Source organism: Ceratotherium simum, chromosome 5 (genome assembly GCF_057802395.1).
Source record: "Ceratotherium simum simum isolate JZ-2026a chromosome 5, ASM5780239v1, whole genome shotgun sequence".
NCBI classification, from domain to species: Eukaryota; Metazoa; Chordata; class Mammalia; order Perissodactyla; family Rhinocerotidae; genus Ceratotherium; species Ceratotherium simum.
The window spans coordinates 84073902-84098750 of record NC_141904.1 but is presented as its reverse complement, the minus strand read 5'-3'; the positions used below and the strand labels follow the sequence as shown (position 1 = coordinate 84098750).

Sequence of the window (24849 nt, the reverse complement as noted above, 5' to 3'; positions counted from 1 at the left end):
GGCTCCTGGTCCAGGGCTCACCTCACCTCCTGGGGCAGCCTGTCGGTGGCCTTGTGGGGAGAGAGTTGGCCCAGCCTTGAGGGCAGTCCCATCCACTGACAGCCTGCAGAGAGGTCACGCAGGCCTGCAATCCCCCACGGATGTGGAGTCTCCTTGGACGGTGGCCGGGGTGCCTGTGCAGAGGGCGTTTGGAGACATATCTGATGAGGACGGGTTCTGAGCAAGGTGGGCCCCACAAAGTGACAGGGGCTTTCTTGGAGGGTTAAAGGGCTTCTCTGGAACCAGCATTTGCCTCCTAGCCTGGCTTGCTGCGGAGTGTCCAAGGCAGGTGGCTGCCCTTCTCTGGGCCTCAGGCTCCCCCTGTACATTGGAAGGGTGGGGCTGAAGGAGGGGCACGGCAGCGCCTCCCAGCCCACATATACCAGCTCCACAGGCGGATCCCAGATAGCATTCCCTCAGCAGAGACTGGGACAGCCCTGTGGGGACGACCTTGGAGGCCATCGAGGCTCCATCATCTGCCCGTCCTCCCTCCTCAGGCCCAGCCCCGGAGCCACATCCCACTTCTATCCTGCTGCCTTCGGCCCCTTGCTGGACACCCTGGCAGGGCCCAAGCATCCCCCAGACCTATGGCAGCTTAATGAATAAGATGTCTGAGTTCAAATCCCAACACCACTTACCAGCTGGACACCTTGGCCAAGTTACATGACTTCTCTGTGCCTTGGTTTCAGCATCTGTAAAATGGGGGTAATAATCCAGACTGCCTTAAAGGGTAGGAATTAAATGAGCCAAAACATGAGAAGTTCTGAGAACAAACAGTAGCTGGCATGTGGTGACTGTTCCGTTGATGCCCCCTCTCAGTACTATTATTTGTAATTTGTAGTAATATCATCTCTTCTGCCCAGCAGCTCTCAAGCGGGGCTCCCGTTAGGGGCAGCCTAGGGCCCTGAAGGGACACTGGATTGAGAGCCCTCAGCCCAGAGCTCTCATCTCAATCACCCATGACCCTGGGGGGTAGAGGCCCCTTCACCTCTCCTAGCCTTAGTTTCCCCTTCTGGCAGGTGGCTCTGTCAGCTCCCAGCATACTTAGGACTCTGGAAATGTCTACTGGATGCTCTTATCCTCGCAGCATGGCTCTGTGCAAGCAGGACCCCTTTTCTGCTCGCCGATGTGTCCCCAGCTCAGAGTCTGCCCAGTCGTGCTTTGATGGATGAATGTTACCTGTGGAAGGTGCAAGGGTAATGTGGTGTGGCTGTCTAACACCGCTGAGGAATTCTATTGTGGGGCAAGCCCCTCACCCAGGGCTTTATGTTCCTCCTCCTGTTTAATCCTTAGAGCCCTTCTAAGGTTCCTCCGATCCCAGGATGAGGACAGAGATCTGTAACCTGGTCCACAAGGCCCCTACCCCCTCCTCGCATTGCCCACTCTCTCCCCTTCTAGTCATCCAGGCCTCCTTTCAATTCCTTGAGAACTGCTAAGCTCTATCTGGCCTCAGGGCCTTTTCACTTGACATTCCTTTTGCCAGCAACACCATCCCCTTCTTCTACCTAGTGAACTCCTGTACAGCCTTCAGACCCCAGCCCAGTTGCCACCTCCTTGGGGAAATCTTCTGCCATGCCCCCTTCCATGCCCAGCAGAGACGCCGGGTCCTCCTGCTGACTGTGCTCATGGCCCCTGCCCTTCAGCTCACACCCCTTTGTACATTTACATTGGTTCGTGTGTTCACTTCATCTCACATCTGTCGCTAAACCCTTGTGAGAGCAGATACCTGGGCTTTTCTGCCCACAGCTGTATCCTCAGCACCCAGCACAGAACCCGGCAGGCAGTAGGTGTCAACGGATGTTTGTGGAACAAATGAGCAGACAGAGGAGCAGGGACCAGATGGCACCACCCCTATTTTACAGATGAAGAGCCTGAGGCCAGAGAGACTGAGGGACTTGCCCAAAGTCACACCGCCCATCGAGGAGAGCGGGATTTGAGCTAGTCCATCAGGCCTCAGCTCCCAAGTTCTTTGCACCCACCCCCACTCCCTTGCCACCTTTGGGTGCAGTGGAGACTGAGGCAGAGGAGCCCCTTTGTGTCGCAGAGGGAGGGGGCTCAAGTGACAGGGCAAGGGCTCTTGTTCCTCTGAGAGGCCTGGCTGCTTGGAGCCCTCATAAAGGATGAGCCCGCAACTCTACTGCACCCCTGTGAGCCTTCCAGGAAAGATGTGAGTTCTAATTCTGACTCCAGCAGTGTAATCCTGGGCTCGTCCCCTCCACTCTGCAGACCTCAGTTTCCTCATCAGTAAAATGGGCATGGTACCCTCCAGACAGCAGGTTCAATGTGATACATAGACGTGTGCGTCAGCACTCGAGGAAGGCACTCGGCCGAGACAGCTGATGCGGCCTGGCGGTCTCTGCCCATTCTGACCACGTGCAGACTCCCAGGACAGCCGCGTTTCCTTCTGTCACTTCCCACGATTACAGTCCCAGCAGTGTCCGGCCATCCCGTCAGTCGGCAGGCAGGCCTCTCTGCTTGCAGCATTCTCAGTTGTCCCCCCTCTGCTTCCATCCTTTCTGGGGACCCTCCTTCCCTGCTGGGTCCCCTTAGTGTCCTCAGAGGGAGGACATCCAGAGATTGTGGGCTGCAGGGCAGACAGTGCTAGGTTTGAATGCTTGGTCCTGTGTCACACAGCTGTGTGCCCCTGAGTAAGCCACGTACCTCTCTGGGCTTGTCCTTCACCTCTGAGTTGAGGACTGATAACAGCAAATTCGCCAGGGGTGGTGGAGAGGAGTAAAGGACAGCTCGGGCGCGAAGTCCCTGGCACGCAATGATGGGTTCCCTTCTCTCTTCTAACATCCCTGGATTTGTTGTCCCCTCTCCCTCTGTTTCCCCCTCCTCATCTTCTTCTTCCTCCAGGGAGTCAGCCTTCCAGCAGGAGTGAACACACACACACACACAAATGTTAACTAGGGACCCTAGCACAGTGCCTCACATTCCAGTGAGAGCTGAATAAATATTTGCTGACTGAATAATCCAAAGAAATGAATTGCTAATGGTGAAATGTCAGGCTGTAGGTAGCTGGAGGGAGCATTTAGGGTTGGGGGCTCCTCCCTGGGTGCTCAACTCACCTTGAGTCCAGCCCTGGGCTCAGGCATCCTGGTCCCGTGGAGACATCTCTGGACAGAGATATCTGAGTGATGTTGGGGGTCTTCCTTTCTCCTTCCCAAGCTGGGCATGCAGAGGCAGCCCCATGCATTGACAGGCTCAGGAAATAGCAACTTGTACCCCAGGACCTCCAAGAGAGTCCAAAGAGTATTTCCAGAGCCACAGAGAGATGCAAATACCATTTCGAAACCACCAAGGGAATTGTTTTTTCATTCAACAAACCTGCACTTATCAGTTCAATCAATATTTATTGAGGCTCTGTGCAGTGCTGGGGATATAAAAGGCAAATGTGACCTGAACCCTATCCCCAGGGAGTCTTGTATCCTGATGGACAAGACAGAACACACATAAAGAGGTTAATTGCAACCAACACTTCTTGGGGGTGGGGATGATGGAGGGGGAACCAAGGAAGGCTTCATGGTGGAGGGGCTGCTGAAGCTGAGTCTTGAAGGATGAGTAGGAGTTCTCCAGGCAGAGAAGTGGGGAGGGAAGGCATCCCTGGCAGAGTGGATGGTGCATGCAAAGACACAGAGGCATGCCATAGCATGGGTGTGTTTGAGAAGCAGCAGAGGCTTGGTGTGGGGAAAGCAGACCGAGGATAATGGGAGGTGTCTGGAATAGTCATCCAGGCCTTATGAGCCATGGTAAGGAGTTTAGGTTTTATGCTGTAGGCACAGGGGAGCCAAAGAAGGGTTTAGAGGAATTTAGAAAGCTCTCTAAGGTGTAGGGGTGGGGAAACAGGAGGAGTATGGCAGGAGGAGAGGCAGAGAGGCTATGGTGAGGAGGCAGGATTGACGGATCAGAGTGGGCAGTGTGTACCTGTGTGTGCATTAACATGCAGCATGAACCCCAAGGGTGGTATGGATGAGGCCGTGTTTCCCATGCCTGGAAAAGGCAGCCTCCCCCAGGGAGTCCGCCCAGAGTAGCTTTGATTCCCCAGGCTCTGTTCTTCCAGGAGACCAAGGGCCAGCTCCCTAATTGACCCTCATTCCTGGCCTCTAGCCTGGAAGAGGGGTGGCAAGGTCAGCCATCCCCGCACACCTGCCCCATCCCTCCACAAGGCTGGGGTGGGCGTCCAGGCTGAGGATTTCTACCTGTATGGCTGGGAAGACTCACCTACAGCTGTGGGAAATTCACATCCCGGGTGGCTCCCGGGACCCAGTTCACGCCCACCTCCCATAAGGTCCCAGGCTCCGCGTGGAGCCTCACGGAGTCCTGGTTTCAAGCCCTGGTACCCCTACTCACTCTATGATCTTGAGCAACAGTTTCACCTCTCTCTACCTCAGTTTCCTCACCTGTAAAATGGGGATAAAAATAAGACCACCTCCCAGGCTTCTGCGACGCTCACACCGTATGAGACACACGATAGGATGTTGATGTGCATGGCGGCTAGAGTTAGCCAGCAGTCCGGCCTGCACCCTCCTTACTGAGGGAGCAGAACCAGCAGGAGGAGCTGGGGACTGGGGACCTGGGTTTGAGCCTCAGCAGGGCTGCCTGGGCCCGTCAGGGTCCTGGAGGCCAGCCCTGCCCAGCCCCCCGGGTGGGATCTGAGAACCATCACACACGAGTAGGGTGAGGGACTGGAAGAAACCTCCCCAACGTGTCCCAGGGGCCTCTGGAGACCCTGACCCTCTGTGTTTTTTCTACTAATAACAGCTGCCATTCTTTGTTAGCTGCAACCCTGCCCAATAGGTATTATTGTCCCCATTTTGCAGATGAGAGAGTAGGGACTCGGGAGGTTGAAGCCTTTACCCAAGGTCACACAGCCAGTAAATGGAGAATTGAACCCAGATCTGTCTGTCTGGTCACAAAACCTCAGCCCGAGATCAGTTGGCTGAGGGAGTTTGGGACCTTGGTGGGAGTGGGTGTGGGGCCCCACTGTGACTGGAGGGGAGACTTGGGACGAGCCGGCCATGTGGTCCCCTGGACGCAAATGCTATGGCCCCTCAAAGTCATGGAACTAGGAGAGCCTGAGCCATGCGCCTCACACCTGGGTGACTTTAGGAGGGACAGAAGGAAGGGCCTGGAGCTTGAGGGGCAGATCTGGGTTTGATTCTCGGCTCTGGCGCTCACTGCCTCTGTTACTCCTAAGCACGTCACTTGAGGTCTCCAGGCCTCAATTTTCTCTTCTGTAAAATGGGAAGGAGCCCAGTCTCTCTGACGGTGATTTGTGGAGGTCAGACAGGGCAGGGATGGAAGGGGCCTTTGGAAATGGTTCCTCATCCCCTGAGGGGCCCAGCAGGCAGCTCTGTGGCAGTAGCTGCCCCAGGACCCCTTCCCGCGCGTCAGAAGACCCTGAGCTGGGTGAGGCGAGGGCAGCCGTTACCCTCATCCCTGCTTCCCCTCCAGAGGGGAAGTGACACAGGGCCCAGGTCTCCAGAGAGGACACAGCTGGCCTCTGAGTACACTCAGTTCTGCCTCCCTCAGACCTGTCTGGACCTACCTCGTCTGTCTCCCTTATGCAAATTGCCTCCATCAGACTGGACGGAGCCGCCCACCCCAGCCGGAGGCAGAGTGACCCTCTCCACCCACCCCTCCGGCCGGAGCCTGTCCCCAAGGGAGAAACATGGTCTGGCCAACTAAACCCCATTTGAAAATCAGACTGGGCTGGCTCTCCAGCCGCCGCCCCCGCCCCCCCGCCCCATTTCTCACACCTTCCCCCACCCTGACCCTCAATCCACATCCACCATAAGCCAAATCATGCTGGAGGCAGAAGCCATTGGTAATCCTTCCGTCTGGCCTCCTGCCTCTCCCCCTCTTCCCTGTGGGTGACCCTGACCTGCCGCTTCCAACCTTCCTGGAATTGCGACACTAACGCCATTGTTTGTCTGATTTCACAACACCTCTGCCTGTCCAGTACCCCCTGCCCCCCAACATATCCTGGAAGGACAGGCCAGATGCCCCAGGTGTGTCTGCTGCAGGAAGGTGAGGCACGGGGGCAGGGGACAGATGTCTGTGTCTAGATTCCACCCTCAAGGATGACCTTGGGCAAGCCATCCTTTTCTTGAGGCCTCAGTTTTCTCAACTATAAAATGGGAGAATTGGATAGGAGTCCTTGAAGGTCCTTCTTGTTCTGGCATGTGATGAATCAAAATCACACAGCACAGATTCATTCACGGCTTTCCTACGGCACCTACCACGTGCTGGGAGCTAGGACTCTGGAGACATAACTGATGGGGTTATAGCCCAGTGAGGAAGACAGAGGTGTAGACCATCACAGTATGGTGTGGTCAGAGGTAGGACAGAGGCATGAACTAATTCTGTTGGTGGAATCAGAAAGGACTGTCAGAGCAAGGGGCATTTGAGCTGGACTTTAAAGGATGAATAGGAGTTCATGGGCCTAGAGTAAGGAACAACTTTCAAACTATGCTATTCAACATTTGTGCCACCTCAGAAGTTAGACAGCATCCTGTAGTTGGGGTGTTGATGCAGAGGCTGAAGGACACAAGGCCTGGAATGCCAAGGAGATGGGAGCTGAGCCGGGTGCCAGTTCTAGTCTTAGATTCTGGGAACCCAAATCCATGAGCTCCTGCGAGTTTGCTGTCTGTGGGTGAAGGCCCAGTCCACCTCAAGCAGGGGCCAGAGAGCAGGCAGGACTCAGGACGTGGAAGGGGACGAGTGTGGGCCCCAGACGGCCCACACCCTGCTGGCCTCCACATGTAGGGCACCCTAGGCCCGGAGTCCTCAGGCCTCGGTCACAGGTTTGGTGTACCCACTCCTGGCTGAGGACCCTTGTCCCGGCACCCAGCGCCTCGGAACCCCACGCAGCTCCTTTGTCTGTAACTTGGTGCTCACAGCAGCCGGTCCAGGGGTAGATGTGATGGTCAAGCGATTCACTGGTTTGTGGGTGGCCTTTGCAAACGGTAAAGTGTTCTGGACATGAAAGGGATTATCATTGTGGAGATGGTGGCTCATCACCGGCCCGTCGTGGGGCTGCTTGTTCTGTATCCAGAGAAAGGGGTTTGCCCCCACCAATGCCGCGGAAACGCCAGTGGGGTTCCCGGCACTGACACCTTTGTCTGGACTGGATGTGAGTGGCAGTGGGCCTTTCAGCCTCTGCCCTCTCTAGCCCACCCTCACCCCAGCCTTCTCAGAACACTCTTACTCGGCCCCTCATTGGGAGGCAGAGGCTGCCTCTAGCCCCTGGGGAAGAGGGGACTCCTGGCCTGGCCCAGCCCTGAGGTGAGGGCAGACTTAGAAGTCTGCCTGGAGGAAGGCTGGCAGAGTCCCCCCGTCTGCACCCCCAAGAAGAGGCCGATGGGGGAGCTACCTGTCCCGGGCTGTTGGTGGGGGGCGAGAGCCTCTCTGAGAGGTGTGCCAGGCTGCTCTGTGGGGACCCCGCTGGGCGCCTTCCGGCCTGCCCCGGTGGAGCCTAGGGCCACCCACACTCAGCACCTCAGCTTCTCACATCCTCCCTGCATTGGGGCCACTCTGCTTGGTCCAGGGGCAAAGTGAGACCCTCTGGGAGGGCTGGGGAGGTGGCCGGGGGAGGATGAAGGGCAAGGGGGTGTCAGCGTGGCCCTGCTGGCAGGGAGCCTGCCGCTCGTGCTCCCAGCTCCCTGCCTTGCGCCGCCCCTTTGCCCGGCCGGGTTCTGATTTTGGTGCAGTGCAGACTTTCAGCTTAACGACACAAATTGATATTCTGTGCCAGCCCAGGGATGGAGCGGCAGCTCAGGACACTCAGCTGGGAAGCTCAGAAGTGGGTAGGGGGTGGGGACGGGGGAAGAGGCAGCTGCCTCCTGGGGGCAACCCCCAGCCCTGACCCTCGCCCCCAGGCACCCCCTCCACACTGACAGGTGCTCTGAGACAGGTCCTGAAGGTCCTTCCATCATCAATGCCCTCCTCCCAAGCAGGGCACCCCTCTGGAGGGGTCAGGGCAGTGGTGGGGGGGCTTCAGAATCCATTGTGACCTCCTAACCTTGCTCCTGGGGCTGTCCTCCCAGCAGTCTGGATTTAAAGGGGCAGCAGATTTGCCAGACATGAGGCAGGAAGAAGCTGGCAGCTGGTGGGGGGGATTCCATTCCTGCAGACTCCTCGTTGGGGCTCCCTGGGGTCCTCTGGACATTGTTAGTGTCCGGCTCATCGCAGATGTCCCTGCAGATTATGTGGATGCAGAAGACATGCAGACACCCCTGCCAGTGGGCACCTGCGAGCAGAGAATTGGCCCCTTGAGGGGGTCTTCTGCCAGACCTGCAGCCCCCAGGCAGACGGGGATACTCATGGGTGGGGTGGCGGGGCTGCAGGGGCAGTGTGTAGATGGCAGCAGGGAGCTCACTGCCAGCTCTACTCTGGTGGCCCGGCAAGCACAGATGTGTTTAGTCTGTGCTGAGTCCATGGCTCCCCCCAAGTGACCTTTGCCCCCCGGTCTGGGGGTGTCCTGACCAGAAAAAGGGGGAACCACACCCCCTTCCCAGCAGAACAAGTCCCCCAGAAAGTAGGGGACCGCTTAGGGCCATTTGAGCAGAACCCTGCCCTCTCCGCTGTCACTCCCGCCCCCACCGCTCGCAGGACCCCTCCCCTCTGGTTCGGCCCACTCTCCCCTCACCATGCCCTCCACATTCCCTCCCACTTCGGGGGAGCGGGCATATTCCTGGGACTCGGCCAGCTTCAGTGCCTCATGATCCCACGGGAGGGATTAAAACCGCAAACAACACCGTGGTGGTTCGGTCCACGCACCCCCGCCCCTCACTCTGCTCGCCCAGTCGCCCCGAGAACGGCCGTCCCCGCGCCCCTCCCTCGGCGCCCCCCTCCCCCGCCTCCGGCAGTGCAGGGGCAGGGGCGGCCGCTGCCTCCCCGAGATCGAGATCGCAGTCAGCCGCGAGATGCTCTCCTAGAAGCCGGCGGCGCCTCCGCCCCCCGCCCCCCACCTGCGCGGGCGGGATGGTACAGTCTGCAGAGGGACCCGGGCACGCCGGCTGGGCTCCGCCGCGGCAGCAGCTGCCGCACCGCGATTCCGGGGCTGCCCGCCTGGAAACCGTGCCGGATGGGTGGTGATTTTCGTAGCCAAGTAAGTACCGGCGTCCCCCAGCATGAGAAAATAAAAAATAAAAAGCGCCCCACTCCGCTCTCCCCTTCCTCCCTCACCCATTTTATTTTGTTGCATTTCATTTGATTTTCTTCAGTGCTGATGGTGGTGGCGGTGGCAGCGTGGAGGGGGGGTGGGAGCCGCGCTTGTTTATCGGGCGGCAGCTGAGGCTGCACTGGGATCCGCCGCCGAGGGAGACACTCGTGTGAGGGTCCGTGTGTTGGGGAGGGGGTCTGGGGTGCTGGGGACATGGGCAGGGGGGCGTCGGACAGGCGGATGCCGGGGGTCTCAGGTAGATTCCGGCAGGCTCTGGACAGCAAATGCCCCCAGTGGATGTTATGCAAGGGCCAGCAAGCTGGTGGTGGGGGGCAATGCTCTCTTCCCTCTCAGCGGCGTCCCGCGGAAACAGAGGACCAGAGGGTGCCCCCTGCCCGCCATGGCCAGCATCCCAGGAAAGAGGCAGAGGGAGGCCCCCATGGAGGGTCCCCTTGGTAAAGTGGGCTGCTGTGTGCCGGGACTCACCAGCTCAGGCCAGCCAGGCTGTGTGGCGGCAGGGACGAGTCCCTGGGTCTCCCAGATGGCCAGGAGGGGGGCAGGAAGGGGATGGCCAGGCCGTTTTGCAGCAGTCATGCTGGTGGTGGAGTTGGCACTTTCTGCCCGGAAGCCCAGTTCTTTGGCCAGTCTGGGTGGCCTCTGGCTGAGCTGCTCCGGCACCTGGGGCACCTCCCTGCCCCCTGCAGGGTCAGGACTGTGAATCTGGAAGGGGGCCTCTGGACTCCCCAGGGGTGGGCTGCTGTGGCCAGCTGCCCCTGTCTAGCCAGGTGGCCATTCCACATCACATCTGTCCTCTGCTCACCCAGGTTGTGTGGGGATGGGTCTCTGCGGCTGGCCTGCCCCAGTCAGGCAAGGGCCCGGGGGTCTCGGGGCCCTGAAACAGAGGCCCAGCCTGGCCTGACCTTCAGAAGGGTAAATGAGCAGTCCAGCTCTGCCGGCAGAGGGTCTTGGTGTGACGCTGCACACCCCTCGCCCGGCGCAGAAGGAGCTCCCCACCACACCTGCACTGCTTTCAGATGGCTGGGAGGAGGCAGAGCTGACGTGTGGGGCATTTCCAGGAGTGGCGGGCGCTATCCGAGAAATTCTCCTTTGACGTGTGAAGTAGGAGGGGGCTTGGAGCACAGGCCAAGGGGCCTCTGCCTGTTAACTTCTTTGAAGGGGCAGTGGCAGAGGGGGCTCAGGGGTACCTGCAGGGGGTGTCCAGAAAAGATGCTGATGGCCCATATTATTTAGCCACCTTCGTACACCCAGTCCCATTCTTATCAGGGCATATACATATCCACAGATTTGCACAGATGCACACATACAAATGTAGTCCACACAGTAGTTCATCGTATGTGTGCAAATCATACACACACATACAGAATGCCCATGCCTCAGATATACCCCAGCACATGTAAATACAGCTAACATCAATGCATACCACACGCTCACCTGCAAACTACAGCCTGCACACGAGTGCAGCATGCACACACACACACCCCTGTGAATGCAGCATGCCCACACATGCGTGTGGCACTAACAGGAATGCAGTAGGCTGCACATGGGTGAATTGGCCTGCACGTGGTGCCCTGCAGCAGCCACAAATGTGGCATGTGCCCATGTGAGGACTGGCCCTGATGTGAAAGTGATGAGCACACACACGTGGTGTCCTGAATGCCATTTGCATGCCTGTGCATTGGCAGGCACATGGCACGCTGAAGTGTGCCCACAGGTGAATGTAGGTTGCACATGTACGAAGACGACCTGGGCACGGAGATGCAGCTCCTCTGCGGATGCTGCGTGCACACATCTGCCCCTCGGCTTCCAGGCATGCTCTGTTGGAGTAAAGGTGCCTCTGTGGGCACCGGGGAGAGGCTTGCCCCTCAGGGGACTGTCCGTGAGGACAGCAGGACACTGGCTCCTGAGTGGCTGCCACAGCCCCACACAGGCCTGAGGGGAGGGCCGGCTCACATTCCCCCGGACCTGTGATTGGGTTCTGCAAGGCCACCTGGGTTATTGATGTTCTGCAGAGAAGGGTGCCCAGAGTTGGAAAAGAGACAGAGGAGGGGTAGGGGCATGGCTGCTGCCCATGGCCCAGACTACCAGGAACCCAGACTGACCTTCCGACCCCCTTCCCTGGCACCAGGAGACCGACACACTGGTGTGGGGTCTCTGAGAGCTGGGGACTGGGATCCTTCGAGCATCCCCCACAGTCCTCTCCAGACTGAAGGTCGGAAAACTGCCTGTGGCTTATGCTTTGGAGAGATTGAAATGCTGGGCCCCTCCCTCAGTTCTCCCCCGGGCCCCCTCTCCCTTTCTCCCCACCCAGCACAAGTATGGGTCGGGGCACTTGGGTAAATAATAACAGCCCAGCTAGCATTCACTGAGCTAATTGCTCTGCACACATCACTATAGTGGGGCCTCCCGCAGCCTTGTTATTCCCATGCCACAGATGAGGAAGCTGCACAGGGAAATGAAGACCCACGGTCACACAGCTGAAACATGGCAGAGATAGGGTGGAAGCCAGGTCATCAAGCTCCTTGCATGCCCTCTTAGACCCTCCCCTCCCCTCCTGTGTGAGGCCAGTTCCAATTTGGGGTGCCAGCATCTTGGGAACCAAGAGGCCAAGGACTTGGGATTTGGGGCAAGTCTCCAAGAAAGGGTCCCAAGGCTCCTGTGGGTGAAGAGAGAACCCTCCACAGGCAGGTGTGGCCGTGTCCCAGGCAGCCCGTTTGCTCTGCCACCCCTCTACCCCGTGGAACTGATGGCACCTGGAAAGCCAAAGCAGACGTGTGCACTCTGAGGTTACCTGGCCTGGGCCCCTTTATAAGAGGGAAGCTGAGGCCCAGCCAGGGGAAGGGACTTGTCCAAGGTCACACTGTGCTCTCTGGAGAGCGGAGAGTCTGCCAGCCTCTCTGAGGTCTCGGGCAAGAAGGAGCAGGGGGCCTGCGGGCCCCTGGTTTTCCCCAGATGTTTGACTCCAAGTTAAAAGGATGAACGCACAAGGCCCAGCCTCTGCTCCTGACCAGCCGTGACCAGCTGTGTGACCTTGGGCAAGGCACTTTGTCTCTGCACCTCAGTCTCCTCATCTGTGACCGGGGCATGCCTGTCCCTGCCCTGCCTTCGCCTGTGGTGGCCTGAGAGCCTTGGGCACTGTAGAGGGCTGTGCACAGAGGTGTGATTGGTGTCAAGGCCTGGAACCAGGGCAGGTGGGCACCTTGCTGCTGCAGTTGGACAAGGTCAGAAGGGGAAGCAAGGAAGGGAAATATCAAGGCCGATGGGCCTCAAGCACTAATGGACCTAAAGAATCACCTTGTGGAGACCGACTTCTGGGTCCCCCCAGTGATTCAGGGGGTCCTGGGGGCTGCATCTTCACAGGTGCCCCAGGGCTCTCATCTCTGGAGCTCTGTGTACCCCAGGGAGCCGAGGTGGTTGAGAGTAGGGGAGCTTGAGGGCTTGGGGAACTCACAGGCTCTCAGAGCTGGGGGTCACCCAGGCATCATGCTGTCCCCCGCTCCTCCCACATCTGGGGAAACTGAGGTCTCCTGGCAAGTTGGTGGCAGAGTGTGACTGAAACCCAGGTCTCTAGCCTGCCAGTCCCCTTATCCCACCCCCAGCCCCTGGTGTCACCCTGCACAGCTGAATTAGGCCATTGGGGGGGCGGGGTCAACCTTGAAATCCAAAATGAGGCTATCTTCGCCGTGTGGCTGGGAGGGGTGCTCCAGAGAGAGCACTCGACTTGGGGTCGAGTCCTGGTAACGCCTCTCCCAAGCCATGTGACCGTGGGGGAAGTGGCTCCTCTTCTGTGAACTTCAGTCCCCCTTCTCTAAAAGGGAGAGAGATGTCAAGCAGGGCTGCTGGAAAGGTTTAAATGACGTGTCTGAAGCAGCTGGCACATAATAGGCGCAGGGTCCAGGTGGGGGGCCGTGGGGGACCCTGAGGTGCAGGGTGTGGCTCCTCTCGGCCTCCTTACCTCCCGAGGGGCTGCAGTGGAGCTGTGTGGGGTGCAGGCGCTGGTGCCACGTGCACACGTGTAGTTGGGGTGGGCAAGCTCTCTCCCCCAGCCCCACCTGGAACCCACAGGGCAATGCGGGTCTCCTGCCGGGAACCTGGGCCCCTTAGCCCACCCTGCCCCTCTTAGACCCGAACACTGAACCTGCAGTCATTCATTTCTCCCTCCCAGTGGGAGCCTCAAACAAGAAAACATTTAGGGAGAAAGTCCCCCTAGACAGAGTCAGTGGGGTATCTGGCTGCACCCCTCATTAAGAGCTGGTAATAGACAGGGAACATGGCAAGGCCCTTGCGTTCAAGGCTGTAGGCCGTTGGCCATCTATAAAGTAGAGTCCAGTCGGCCCTCTGTATCCGCGGATGTGGAACCTATGGGTAGGGATGGACTGCTGAGGGATTTGGGCACCTGAGGGGGTCCTGGAACCAATCCCTTGCAGATACAGGAGGATGACTGCAGTAACAGAACTCACCTCCCGGGCCGTCGTGGGAGGCAGTGGGCGAAGTGATGGGCACAGAGTGCCGGGCTCAGGGTGTGGCCGTGTTCTTGGTGCAGGGAGTGGAGGTTGTCGAGATTGAGAATCTGTCTGGCTGAGACTCGGAGGTGTGAATTCAGAACCTGCGTTGCTGCCTGCGAGTGCTCTTGAGTCAGGTGCTTTGCCTCTTCAGCCCTTGGTTTTTGATCTGTAAAATGAGAACATGCTACCAGGCTGCCCCCTTCACAGGGCTGAGGTATGATGACAAGGAAAAGTAGGTGACGCTGTCCGCAGCTCGGAGAACCCACTGTGTGCCGGCCGGGCGCTGGGGGCTTCCCTGGTCTCCAGGAGGGAGCCCTGCAACGGAGGGAGGGACTGTGTTGAAGACCTTCGGAGCATCATACACACCCCAGGAAACCTCTGCAGGTCTGAGGACTGGGAGGCAAGGTGGCCAGGCCTGACGGGGGAGGGCAGGGGCCAGGGCTGGCGTCCCTGAGGCTTCAGAGGTCGCCAGGTATGGGGGGAGGCCTTGGTCTGAGGGTCAGGAGAGCTGGGTTCCAGGCCCAGCTCGGTCACTGACAGGTGACCTTGCACAAGTCACGTCAGCCCTCTGGTCTCATGCTCTCCCCTGGAAATAGGGGGCTGTGATCCTGCCCATCTTGTGTCCTCAGTGAGGCAGATTCTCCTGCCGGCTGGCCCTTAGGGCCAGGGTCTGAGCCACTGCGAGTCCAAGGGGTTAACAGCTGCAACAGCAGTTAGAGCCTCTGGGTTTCTTTCCTGTGGCCACCAGGACAAAGTACCACAGCCTGGGTGGCTCAAAACAGCACAGATGTATTCTCTCGCAGTCTGGAGGCTAGAAGTCTGAGGTCAAGGTGTGGGCAGGGTTGGTTCCTCGGGAGGCCCTGGGAGAGACTCCGTCCCCTGCCTCTTCCGAGCTTCTGGTGGTTGCCTGCGATCTTCGGCGTTCCTTGGCTTGTAGCCACATTACTCCAATCTCTGCTTCCATCTTCACATCCCCTTCTTCTTAGTGTGTCTCTCTGTGTCCTCTCCTCTTCTGATAAGGGCACCAGTCGTTGCATATAGGGCCCACTCTAAATCCAGGGTGATTTCATCTCGGGATCTTTAACTAAATACGTCTGCAAAGACCCTCTTTCCAAGTTAAGGTCACGTTCTGAGGTTCCAAGTGGACATGAACTGGGGGGACACTATTCAGCTCACTAAATCACTAATATTTATTAAGTCCTTTGCACAATGTCTCATCTCTTCCTCGCTGTCACTCATTTTACAGATAAAGAAACCGAGGCTTAGGAACGTGCCCAAGTCACACAGCACATGAGGGGCAGAGCTGGGATTTGAACCCAGGTCTCTGGTGCTCTTTATCCTTTTCACCTTTTTAGAGCTGGCTGGGGGCTGCCCAGAGCCAGGAGCCCGTGGGGAGGGAGCTCCAGCCAGCCCCTTGTTGACCCAGGGCCTATAGGGGCTCCTGGGCCCCAGAGAGAAGAGCTAAAGGCCGGGAGGGGAGCTCGGGGGTGTGAGGGAGCCCTGCTGGCCCCGGGAGGCCCATGCAGCTGAGAGCCCACAGTCCCTTCTTACCTCTGCCACATACTTTCTGAACCTCAGTGTCCTCATCTGGAGAATGGGGACAGCAACACCAACCTTGTGGGGTAATTGCGAAGTTTTAAAATGCGAATTGTAATAGTCATTACTAATAGCTAAAATGTATTCTCAAGCACTTTACAAATACTTTATCATTCAATGTGTGGGAGGGTAATTGCTTATTCTAGGCCACGTCCTAAGTGGCTCTCCCATTACATAGCTGCGTGTGGTTGAACTAGTGACTTAACCTCAGTTTGCTTCTCCATACAATGGGGCGATGTTAGGACCTACCTTCCCAGTTGTTGTGAGAGGCAGATGGAGCTGAAGTAAAGTGCCCGGCCTGGGGTTATTGTCCAGTTGAAGGCTCAGAGGATGTTTTCTCATCTGTAAAAGGGGGTAATGATAGTGTTATTATTATACCATTATTTGTTGTGGGAGGATTTGTGAACTAATGCAAAGGAAGCACTTGGCTCAGGGCTTGTCCAGAGATCGATATTAAAGCGGCCTCCTCTTGTGCCGTCAGAGAGGCTGGAATGACGCGATGGATACATAACTGTCATGCATGGGGCCCCAGTCATGCCAGGCATTCAGAATACGTCGAGCTTCTGTCCTGCCTCTGGGGAAAGGCCCCCGGAGGGCTTCCTTAAAGATGTTCTCGGAAGGGGCAAATCCTCGTCCCACGGGGGTGGATTCAGGTTTTGTGAAGACTGGGAGAAGTCTTGCTGTCGTGGAGCGTGGGGTTGGAGGAGCCTGTGGGAGGAGACCGTGAATGGATGACCCCGTTTGGGATCCAAGAGCTATTTAGCTTCGAAGGATGGAAGCAGGTCTCTGGGGCTGCCACCCCGAGGGCAGTTTTCTACAAAGTGGTGGCGTTCTCCACGCTGGCTCGGGCTGCTCCACTGTCCGCGTCTGCTGCCCAGGGGCCGCTTTGCAGGGTCCTTCCCCTCTGGCTCCTGCAAACCTCTGCCCCACTGGGCTCGAGGGTGGCACGGGGCGCTGAGCTGCCACAGGGAGCTGAGGCCATGGAGGGGTGGGGGATCCTCGGGAAGCGGTTTGGGGATGGCCTTGCCTGCCTGCAGCCTCTGCACTGGGTGAGGAGCAAGGAGCGCCGGGCTCTGGCTGCCAGAGTCTTCTCAGCGTCTAATCTGTGCTGGGGGCCGGGCGCACGTCCCCCGACGTGCTGATGGGCTGATGTAGCAGTGATGAGGCACAGTGGGGCTCAGGGCCCAGGCTGGGCCCAGCCTGCTGAGCGTCAGATCCGAGGCCTGGGCCAAACCAGCTGTGTGTCCTGCATCTCCAGGCCTCAGTTCCCTCAGCTGTAGAATGGGGACAGGGATAGTGCCTTCCCTGTAGGGTTGTCGTGATTCATGCCGAATTGCGTGGATTCCCAGGTGCACGTTTCAGCGTCTCTGAGACAGGGGTGCCTGTCACAACTGGTGGCATGTCACCATAGAACCGCATGCCTTTTTCTTTCTCAAGTAGACATAAAGTAGTGATGCATCCTAACAATGGATCATCTGAGATTCACTGAAATGTGGTAAATAAGGTAAAACCTATGCAGGACTTAGAACAGGGCCACCAGGCTGGCAGGAACAAGCCAGTCTCCCATCTGCCTCCTCAGCTCAGTCAGCTCACAGGAGCCCTTGTTTCCTCTTCTGAAACTATGGGCATGAGAATACCTGCCTCCCAGAGTTCTTGTGAGAAGTCAGCAAGCTTATGTGTATATCACATGCCCAGCAGAGTACCTGTACGCAGTAGGTGCTTAATAATTGGCAAACAAAACAAACAAACAAACAACAAAGACAGTAGCACAGGGAGGAGTTTAAAGCACAGACTCTGAGATTCCAGTTCCCACTCCACCACTGCCTTGCTGTGTGACTTTGTGCAAGTTCCTTAACTTCCCTGTGCCTTAGTCCCACCATCTATAACATGGGATAACAGAGTATCCAGTTCATAGGATTGCTGTGAGAATTAAATAAAATTGAAGTGTTTAGGGCAGTGCTTGGCAGAAGTATAGGCAATTATTATTTGATGAACTTCTAATGAGTCTCTTCTAGTTCAATAAACAGTAGCTAAAATAGACACTAGGCCCAATAAAATAATAACAGTGCAGACTGCCCTCGCTTTATGGATGGGGTGGCTGCGGCTCAGCATGCCCAGGGTCACACAGCTGGCTCTCCCTGGAGCTGGAACCAGACCCCAGCGTCAAGGCACCAGCCTGATGCTGCGTCTTTGCCCACGTGGTTCCAGGCCTCTGATTCTTATGGAGAAAGGGATTCTTGCCAGGGGAGGGAGGGTTTCTAGAAGAAGCTTCAGCCAGATGCAGCACCCCCTAAGTCAGGGCTTGTGTCAAAAGTGGTTTCCTTCTCCCTCCACGTTTCTGCCGTCCACCACAGTCCAGGGAGGGGCTGAGCCGGGCTGTGCCCGAGGTCAGCGGAGCCTGCCAGCCACCCCACCAGCCCACAGCCAGCACTTCCTGGCCTCTGAGTGCCTTCTCCGTGGCTGCTGCAGGGTTGATGCAGCAGAACTCCCTCCTGGGGAGAACAAAGCCCCCGCTGGCCAGCTGGTCCAGCCCAGGCAGGGCCAGGGCCACGGAATGGATTGGGGCAGGAGGCGGGAGCAAGGGGGCAGAGACTTGGGTGCAGCCAGGCCTTGACAAACACTCCAAGTGACCTTGGACCCGTTACAGTCCCTCTCTGGGCGCCATTTTCCCGTCTTTGAAATAAGGACTTTGGGGCCAGATGGAGCCCCTGGAACTTCAGATCTCTGAGATGTGGAATTGCCCAGGCATTGCTGACAGTCAAGGTCTTGGGGAGGGGATGGGGTTGGAGGGAAGGAGCTGTGGCTGTGTGTGGAAGGCACGTCCCTGCAGATCTTGGGCGGGGGTCCCTGGGAGCAAGCCTGAGACAGCGGCAGCTGCTGTTCATCCCAGGCGATGCCGCAGAGAAGGAGGCAGCTGGGAGCTGTAGCAGCCACAGCTGGGCTGCAGGCTGGTGAGGGCACCTGGGCCGGGCACTGATGGTGTCCCTGCTGTCGTGTGTATTTGCGAGGCAGAGGTTGCTGAGAGCCAGTCTCTTCCTAGCAACTATCTGAAGGCAGGAGATTAAGAGCTCTTTAGGCCACTTCTAAATTTATCAACTTACATGACTCACTTCAGATTAAAATGAGGTCCTTCTCCCCATCCCACCCCCAGCCAATTTCGGGTTTCCGAGGTCAGAGGATCTTGAAGAGAGGAGAGAATGTAAATCGATAAAACCAATATCAGCTGAGTACTCAGTGTGTCCCGGGCTCTGTGCCAGGCTCCTCACTGAGCCCAGGGGTGAATCAGCCCCAGAAATGGCTCTCCCTGGAGGGACGAGGCTGCCCAGATAGAAGGCGGTGGCTAGTGGCAGACGCCCAGCTCGGGGGCTGGACCACAAGTAACTTCCGTGCCCGAGATTTGGCCTCACCAGCCACAGTCTGGATCTCACAGGGCCTCGGTTTCCTCATCTGTAAAATGGGGCCAGTGTAGGGTGGAGACCGTGGCCTTGGCCACCCCTGTGCTCAGGCAGTGGTAATAGAGTTAGGAGTGGCTGGGCACTGGGGTCCAGGGCTGTTACTGGGTGTTTTTTTGCCCTCTCAGAGGCCTGCGTCTGCCCTGATGGCCTCAGGACCTCCAAAAGCTTCCCCCGGAGCCTCTCTGAACTCCAGAGTGAGACCTCCACAATGGGACTGCGGCTGCTGAAGATGGTGATGCAAATGCACGGGCTGAAAAGCGGCCCACGAGCCTTCACGTGGTGGTCCCCCCGCGCCTCGCTACAGCCGTCAAGGTGACCTGGATGATAACAGCAGCTGGCGTTAACCGGGCGCCTGCCATGCCGGGCGTTCTCCGTGCACGTTCCCTTACCCCTCACAGCGGCGACAGGCCGTTTACCGTGGGGAGACCTGGTCCCCGAGAAGGGTGCTGGCTTAGGCAGGCTCTCACCACTGGAAAGGGGGCTGGGAGGAAGCCCAGCGCAGGCTCGTCCTGCCCTTCACCTTGGCCTCAAGGGGAGCCCGAGCCCAGAGCAGAGCTGACCAAGGTTGCCAGTGAGAGTCTGGAAGCCCAGGACTCCCCACCCCCAAAGCTCCAGTACCACCCCAACCCTCAGGAGAAAGCGCGAGGCCTGGGGCCGGACCTCAAGCCAGGGACAGGGTCCTTCATACCCGGCCCGTGTCCCCAAAGCAACTGCCCGCAGGAGCAAGTTCAGGATACCCTTGAGGCTGCCCCCACAGCGGCGACAGGCCTGGACCCCAGGAATCGACCACGTCCTTGCCCTTCCTCCTCTCTCCCTAAAAGACACCGGGAAGCCCTCACAGGCTCGGAGCCACGCTGGGGCCACAGTCTGGGGAGGGGAGTGACTGACATGTCTTAGCACCTGCCAGACACTCCTGAGGGAAATGTGGTTCAAACTCCACCTTTGCCATTGACAAGCCGTGTCCCCCGGTGAGCAGTGTCCCTCTTGGAGCCTCTGCAATGGGGGAAACGACTGTAGCTGTCATGGCGATTATGCAGGATGTGGGTGGAAGGTCTGTGCAGCCCCTGCCCGTTGCCTGATAGCTGGTGTGATTGTCACCCCAGCTAGCGTTGCGTGGCTCTCATGTCATCCCGTGAGGACGGCATTCCCATGCTCACTTTACAGATGGGGACACAAGTCCCTCAGGGGTCTAGGCCTCGCCCCTGGTCACACGGGTTAGCAGTAGAGCCGTAGGGGAGCTGGTCAGTTCATGCACTTTGAGGGGCTTGTTGTCATATTCTGGGGGCCTCAGAGGGCAGCCAAGGACACTGTCCAGAAAGAGTTTTCTCTGCCAGAGAGACAAAATCCCAGAATGCAGAAGTGTGAGATCTCAGACGGGGGAGACAGCACAAGACAGTGGTTAAGAGCAGACCTTGGAGCCTGAGGGCCTGGGCTTGATTCCCAGCCCCATTGCTTCGCAGCTGTGTGACCTTGAGCAAGTGACTTAACCTCTCTGTGCCTCAGTCACCTCACCTGTAAGATGGGAGTAAATAATAGCACCAACTTCATGGAGTTCTTGTGCAGATTAAATAATTTAGAGACTGTAAAGAGCTCAGCACAGTGCCTGGCACTCTTCATGGGAAGCTCTGTGAAGTTTCAGCTGTTACTGTTATTATTATTCATCATGGAATCAGAGTGGGAGGGGAGCCAGGCCTGCCGTTTGTCCTCTCTTCCTGAATCTCACCCCAGCCTCTTCCATGGCCCTCCCATGGCTGCCAGGGGGCCTTCTCAGGATGTCCGTCTGGCCAGCTGCTCTCTGATCAAGGCCTCTGGGGCTCCCCACTGCCAAGAGGATAAAGCCCAAACTCCTCTGCCCCATTCAGTGCGTCTGTGATTATCCCCCACCTCCCTTCCAGCACCTTCCTCCACACTTCGCCTTCACATCACTTCTCCTTCATCAGTTAATTGCTTCATCCACTGAGTTGGTCGGAAATTTGGTCGTTCAGGATGAATTGGAGTAGCTCCTGTTCACACTGACCCTTGTCCCCACCCCTGGGCCTTTGCCCAAGCTGTGCCCATCCCTGGACCACCCATTAGCCATCCTTCAAAACCCTACTTAAGTGCCTCCTCCTTCAGGAAGCCCTCCTACCTCTCCCTTTGTTGTAAGGTCTCAGGCAGCAGACCCTGGGCCTCTGGAGTCATGCCCCAGCTGAGGAGTTTTGTTTGTTTTCAATTTTGTGTTTTTTGGAGATTTCATTAGAACATTGTTGGATAAACACATGATGAACAAATGAAAGGATGACCTTCCTCACTGGTCCTCCATATCCTCTCTTCGTCCCCCTAATCCTCTGTGCTCCCTAAGTGGAGGGATGGATCCTTTTAACCACGTAAATCAAATTATGATGCTCCCTGCTTAAAACTTCTGCAGTCCTCCCCATGATGCGCAGGATAAAACCCAAACTCCTTTCCATAGCCTCCTTTCTGGCCCCTCATCCCACCCCTCTCTCCACTCTTTTCTAGCTTACGGGCCACCTTTCCATTCCTCAAACTCATCAGCCTCTTTCCTGCCTCAGGGCCTTTCCACATGCTATTTCCGCATCTAGAATGCTTTTTCTCCTTCTCTTTCTATGGTAGCTTCCTTCTCATCAAGCTAAATGGCGTTTCCCCATTGAGGGCTTCCCCGATCTATTTAAAGGAGCTTCCCCTGTCACTGCACTTGTTTTTTAATAGCATTTCTGGCAATTGACATTCTTTTCAGCATTTATTCCATTGTTTGTTGTCTCTTTGCCCTCCAGACAGTCAGCCCCTTAAGGACAGGGGGCTGATCTGTCTCTTTCACAGCTGTATTCAAGGGCCCGGGACAGGGGGCGGCTTTCTGGTGTGTGCAGCTGTCACCCTTGACCCGGTACCTGCAAGACAAGAAGAGGTGATGGTGGGAGGCTGCAGGAGTCCCACGCGCACCCCACTGCCTTCAGTGAGCCTCCCTGCCCCCGTCCCCGGGAAGGGGAGGGGGGGGGAAGGCTGGGGAGGGATGCAGCTGTAATAGAGATGCACTCCCCACGTTCCAGCTGGGGAGAGAGCATTCGAGACGAGCGGTCTGTAAGTCTTCTCATACCCGGTGGTGGCGCCGGGCAGGGTGGAGCGGAGGAGTGAAGCAGAGAAGATGCGGGAAGAAGAGCTCCCGCTCTCCCCTCTGGGGAAGCTGGGTGTTGTCACATTGTTTGTGGCTCCACTGTGTACTTTCAAGCTTGAGGAGCCCTTAGTGATGGGTCTGGGGACCAGGCCTTAATAAACGGGAGTTTCTGCTGATGAGCCCCGCCCGGGCCCAGCTCTGGGAAGAGCACGCCTGACACTTACCTGCCCCCCCACAAGCCAGACTTCTCCACCAGCAGAGCACCCCAGAGCTGCCAGTGACTGTGTCCCCAACCCATGAGGTGGCCAGAAAAGGAACCAGGTGGCAACCGCTTGGAAAACCCTATTTTCCTTTTTTAAACCGTAGTCATTTGAATTACAAAAATAACGGCCTGCTTGTCAAAACACATGGAACGGTACAGAAGGATCTACAGCAAACGACTAATGTTCCTCTCATCCCACGTTTACCTGGTGGAACCTCTGTCGAGACCCTGTTTTGTCGATTCTGGGATGCACGTTTCCCCCATTTTCACATCCCTGCGATCAGGGTACGTCTTGCAGGTGGTAGCACATCATAGTTCTATTGGAAGAGCTTGGAGCTTGTTCTTTCTTAGTGGTTCGTAAAATTGTGGTGCGACTTAAAATTCAACTTAGATTCCATGAAACCTGGCAATTTGCTGTTTCTTTCCCTTGCTTGCTCTTTCGCCTGCTGGTGGATGTTAGTTCGGAGGGTTCTGTTTCTTTTCTGTGGGGTCATTTGTTCATGCCCACAGCTGTATGTTGTCCCTGGTGTACTGCAGTGAGCATCTGGGCCATCCTGGTGGCTCGGCGTCTTGGAGAGGCAGCAGAGGCTGGCGCAGACGACAAGGGCTTGGGAGCTGCCAGCTCTGCTGTCTGCCAGCTGTGGGGTGCCCTCTCTGTGCCCCCATTCCTGTGTTAAGGTGCCGGCACGCGTGCAGCGCCCAGCACAGCCTGGCAGGGAGTGTGCGCCCGGGGCTGGCGCTGCCCCCCTTCCGCCGCCACATGGATGGCGTGGAGCAGCAGGACACGTCATCGCCCCCTCCTCACCCAAGTAGCCCTGAGACCCAGAGCGGGGAGACTGAAAGGTTGGCTGCAGAAAGCCCCGCGCAAACAAGGGCGGGAGGGGGTGTCAGAAAACAGGGTGAAAGGTCAGGGCAGAAGACTCTGGGCCTGCAAGGGCGCTTCCCCCAAAGCAAACAAGACACGTTTTTAAAAGTCAACTGAAGCAAATAGAGGCTTCTTAGTAAGGAGAGAGTCACAGAGAGGCCCTGCCCGACCAGCGCCCCCAGGGCAGGTCCAGCACGGGCCAGGAGGCCCGGGGCAGCCGGAGGCACCTCCAGCAGTGGCCCCTGGGCTCCGTCCCTGCACCAGCATCCGAATCAGGTGGCGCTGACTGAGGCGGGTCTCAGTGCTTCGTGGGACTTACTTAATATGATGTCCCTCTGGCAGCTGCTGTCCCCATTTCACAGATGAGGAGACTGAGGCTCTGTGACCTACAGTGACCTGCCTGAGGGCACCCCACCACAGGCTGACTCGAGAGCCCCCAGCTTAATCGTGACAATGGGCTCACGGTCCCAGAGCGCTCGGTCTAGCAGGGAGACCTGCTGTTGCAAACCAGTGTGCTGAGAGGAAGCTGTGGGGCGAGGGAGCCAGAGGAGGCCCGGCCAGCCCATGGGCGGGGCTGTGGGGGAACCTCCTCGAGAGGGCCCCACGGCCGCCGCCCAGGGGAGGGATAAGTAAGAGCTAGCCAGCTGGAAGGGAGGGAGGAGGTGGGAAGGGGGCGCCAGGCAGGGGCGCAGCTTGAGTGGGCGCGGAGGCTGCCACCAGCAGCGCAGAGCAGGAGGCGCCAGGCAGGGGTGGGGAGCGCTCGGCGGGAGAGGTAGCCGGGCCAGGCCAAGGGCAGTGGGCTGGACGGTGTTAAGCTGGGGAGTGATGTGACCACATTGGCCCAATGGAAGATGGCATGGCCCTAGTGGGGTGGAGGGATGAGGCTGGAGGCTGCAGGCCCACGAGGAGGGGGCTGGATGGCACCCGGTGAACAGGGGCCAAAGGGAGGGAGGGGCCCAGGAGGGGCGGGAGGGTGGGGTAAGCTGGCCGGGCCTTGGGACTGATGGGGGCAGCAAGGGCGAGGCCATGGCGAGTCCCAGCTGCTGTGGGGGCTGTTCAGAAAGGCATGGAGATGGAGAGCAGGCAGATCGGGGAGAGCCCACGAACCTGTGTCATGAGAGGCCAGAGGGACGAGGACGAACAGACACGTTCAGGACCCGCTGACAGAGGGGATGTGCAGTCCTTCATAACATGAAAACAACTACCCGTGCCTCGAGGGGGACATTCATTCATTCCACACATCAGTTGAGGGCCTACTGTGTGCCAGGCCCTGGGGCTACCACACTGAATACAGCGGCCGGTTCACTGCCTCACTGCCTTGCATCTGAGGGGGTGGAGACAGACAATGAACAAAGACGCCAGCGGGCGGCATGTCGAAGAGCAGTAGGTGTGTGGAGAAAACTAAGGCAGAGAAAGGAAGACCAAAAAGGTTGTTTCAAGTAGGGAGTCCGGGAAGGCCTCCCTGAGAAGTTGGCATTTGAGCAGAGACCTGAGGGAGCCTTGTGGCTGTCTGGGGAGGAGGGTTCCAGGTGGAAGGAGCAGCCAGTGCAAAGGTCCTGAGGTGGGTGTGTTCTCAGTGAGTTCAGGGAACAGCAAGTGGGGTGGAGGGGAGTGAGCAAGCGGGAGGGTAGGAGATGAGTTCAGAGAGGTAATGGGGTGGGGGGCTGCAGATCATGCAGGGCCTCCTGCGCCGTCGGGGGGACTCGGGCTTTTCCTCGGAGAATGACAGGAGCCACAGGAGGGTTCTGAGCAGAAGCAAGACTTGATTTGTCTCTGGCTGTGTGTGGAGAACAGACTGCAGGGGCGAGATGAGAGGCAGGGACACCAG

At 57.7% G+C, this 24849-nt stretch overlaps 1 protein-coding gene across 3 annotated transcripts in view; it reads left to right on the top strand.

The window, feature by feature from the left end:
- The window catches only part of ATP2B2 (ATPase plasma membrane Ca2+ transporting 2), a 305152-nt gene that overhangs the window by 123758 nt on the left and 156545 nt on the right, over nucleotides 1–24849 (top strand). The window contains exon 1 of one of the 3 annotated variants that reach the window (XM_004443588.3): nucleotides 9108–9154. The exons of the other annotated variants lie outside the window; for them this stretch is intronic. The gene's annotated coding sequence lies outside the window, so the exon portion shown is untranslated. Of the gene's footprint in view, nucleotides 1–9107; nucleotides 9155–24849 lie in introns of those variants that run through there. 3 annotated transcript variants of the gene reach the window in all.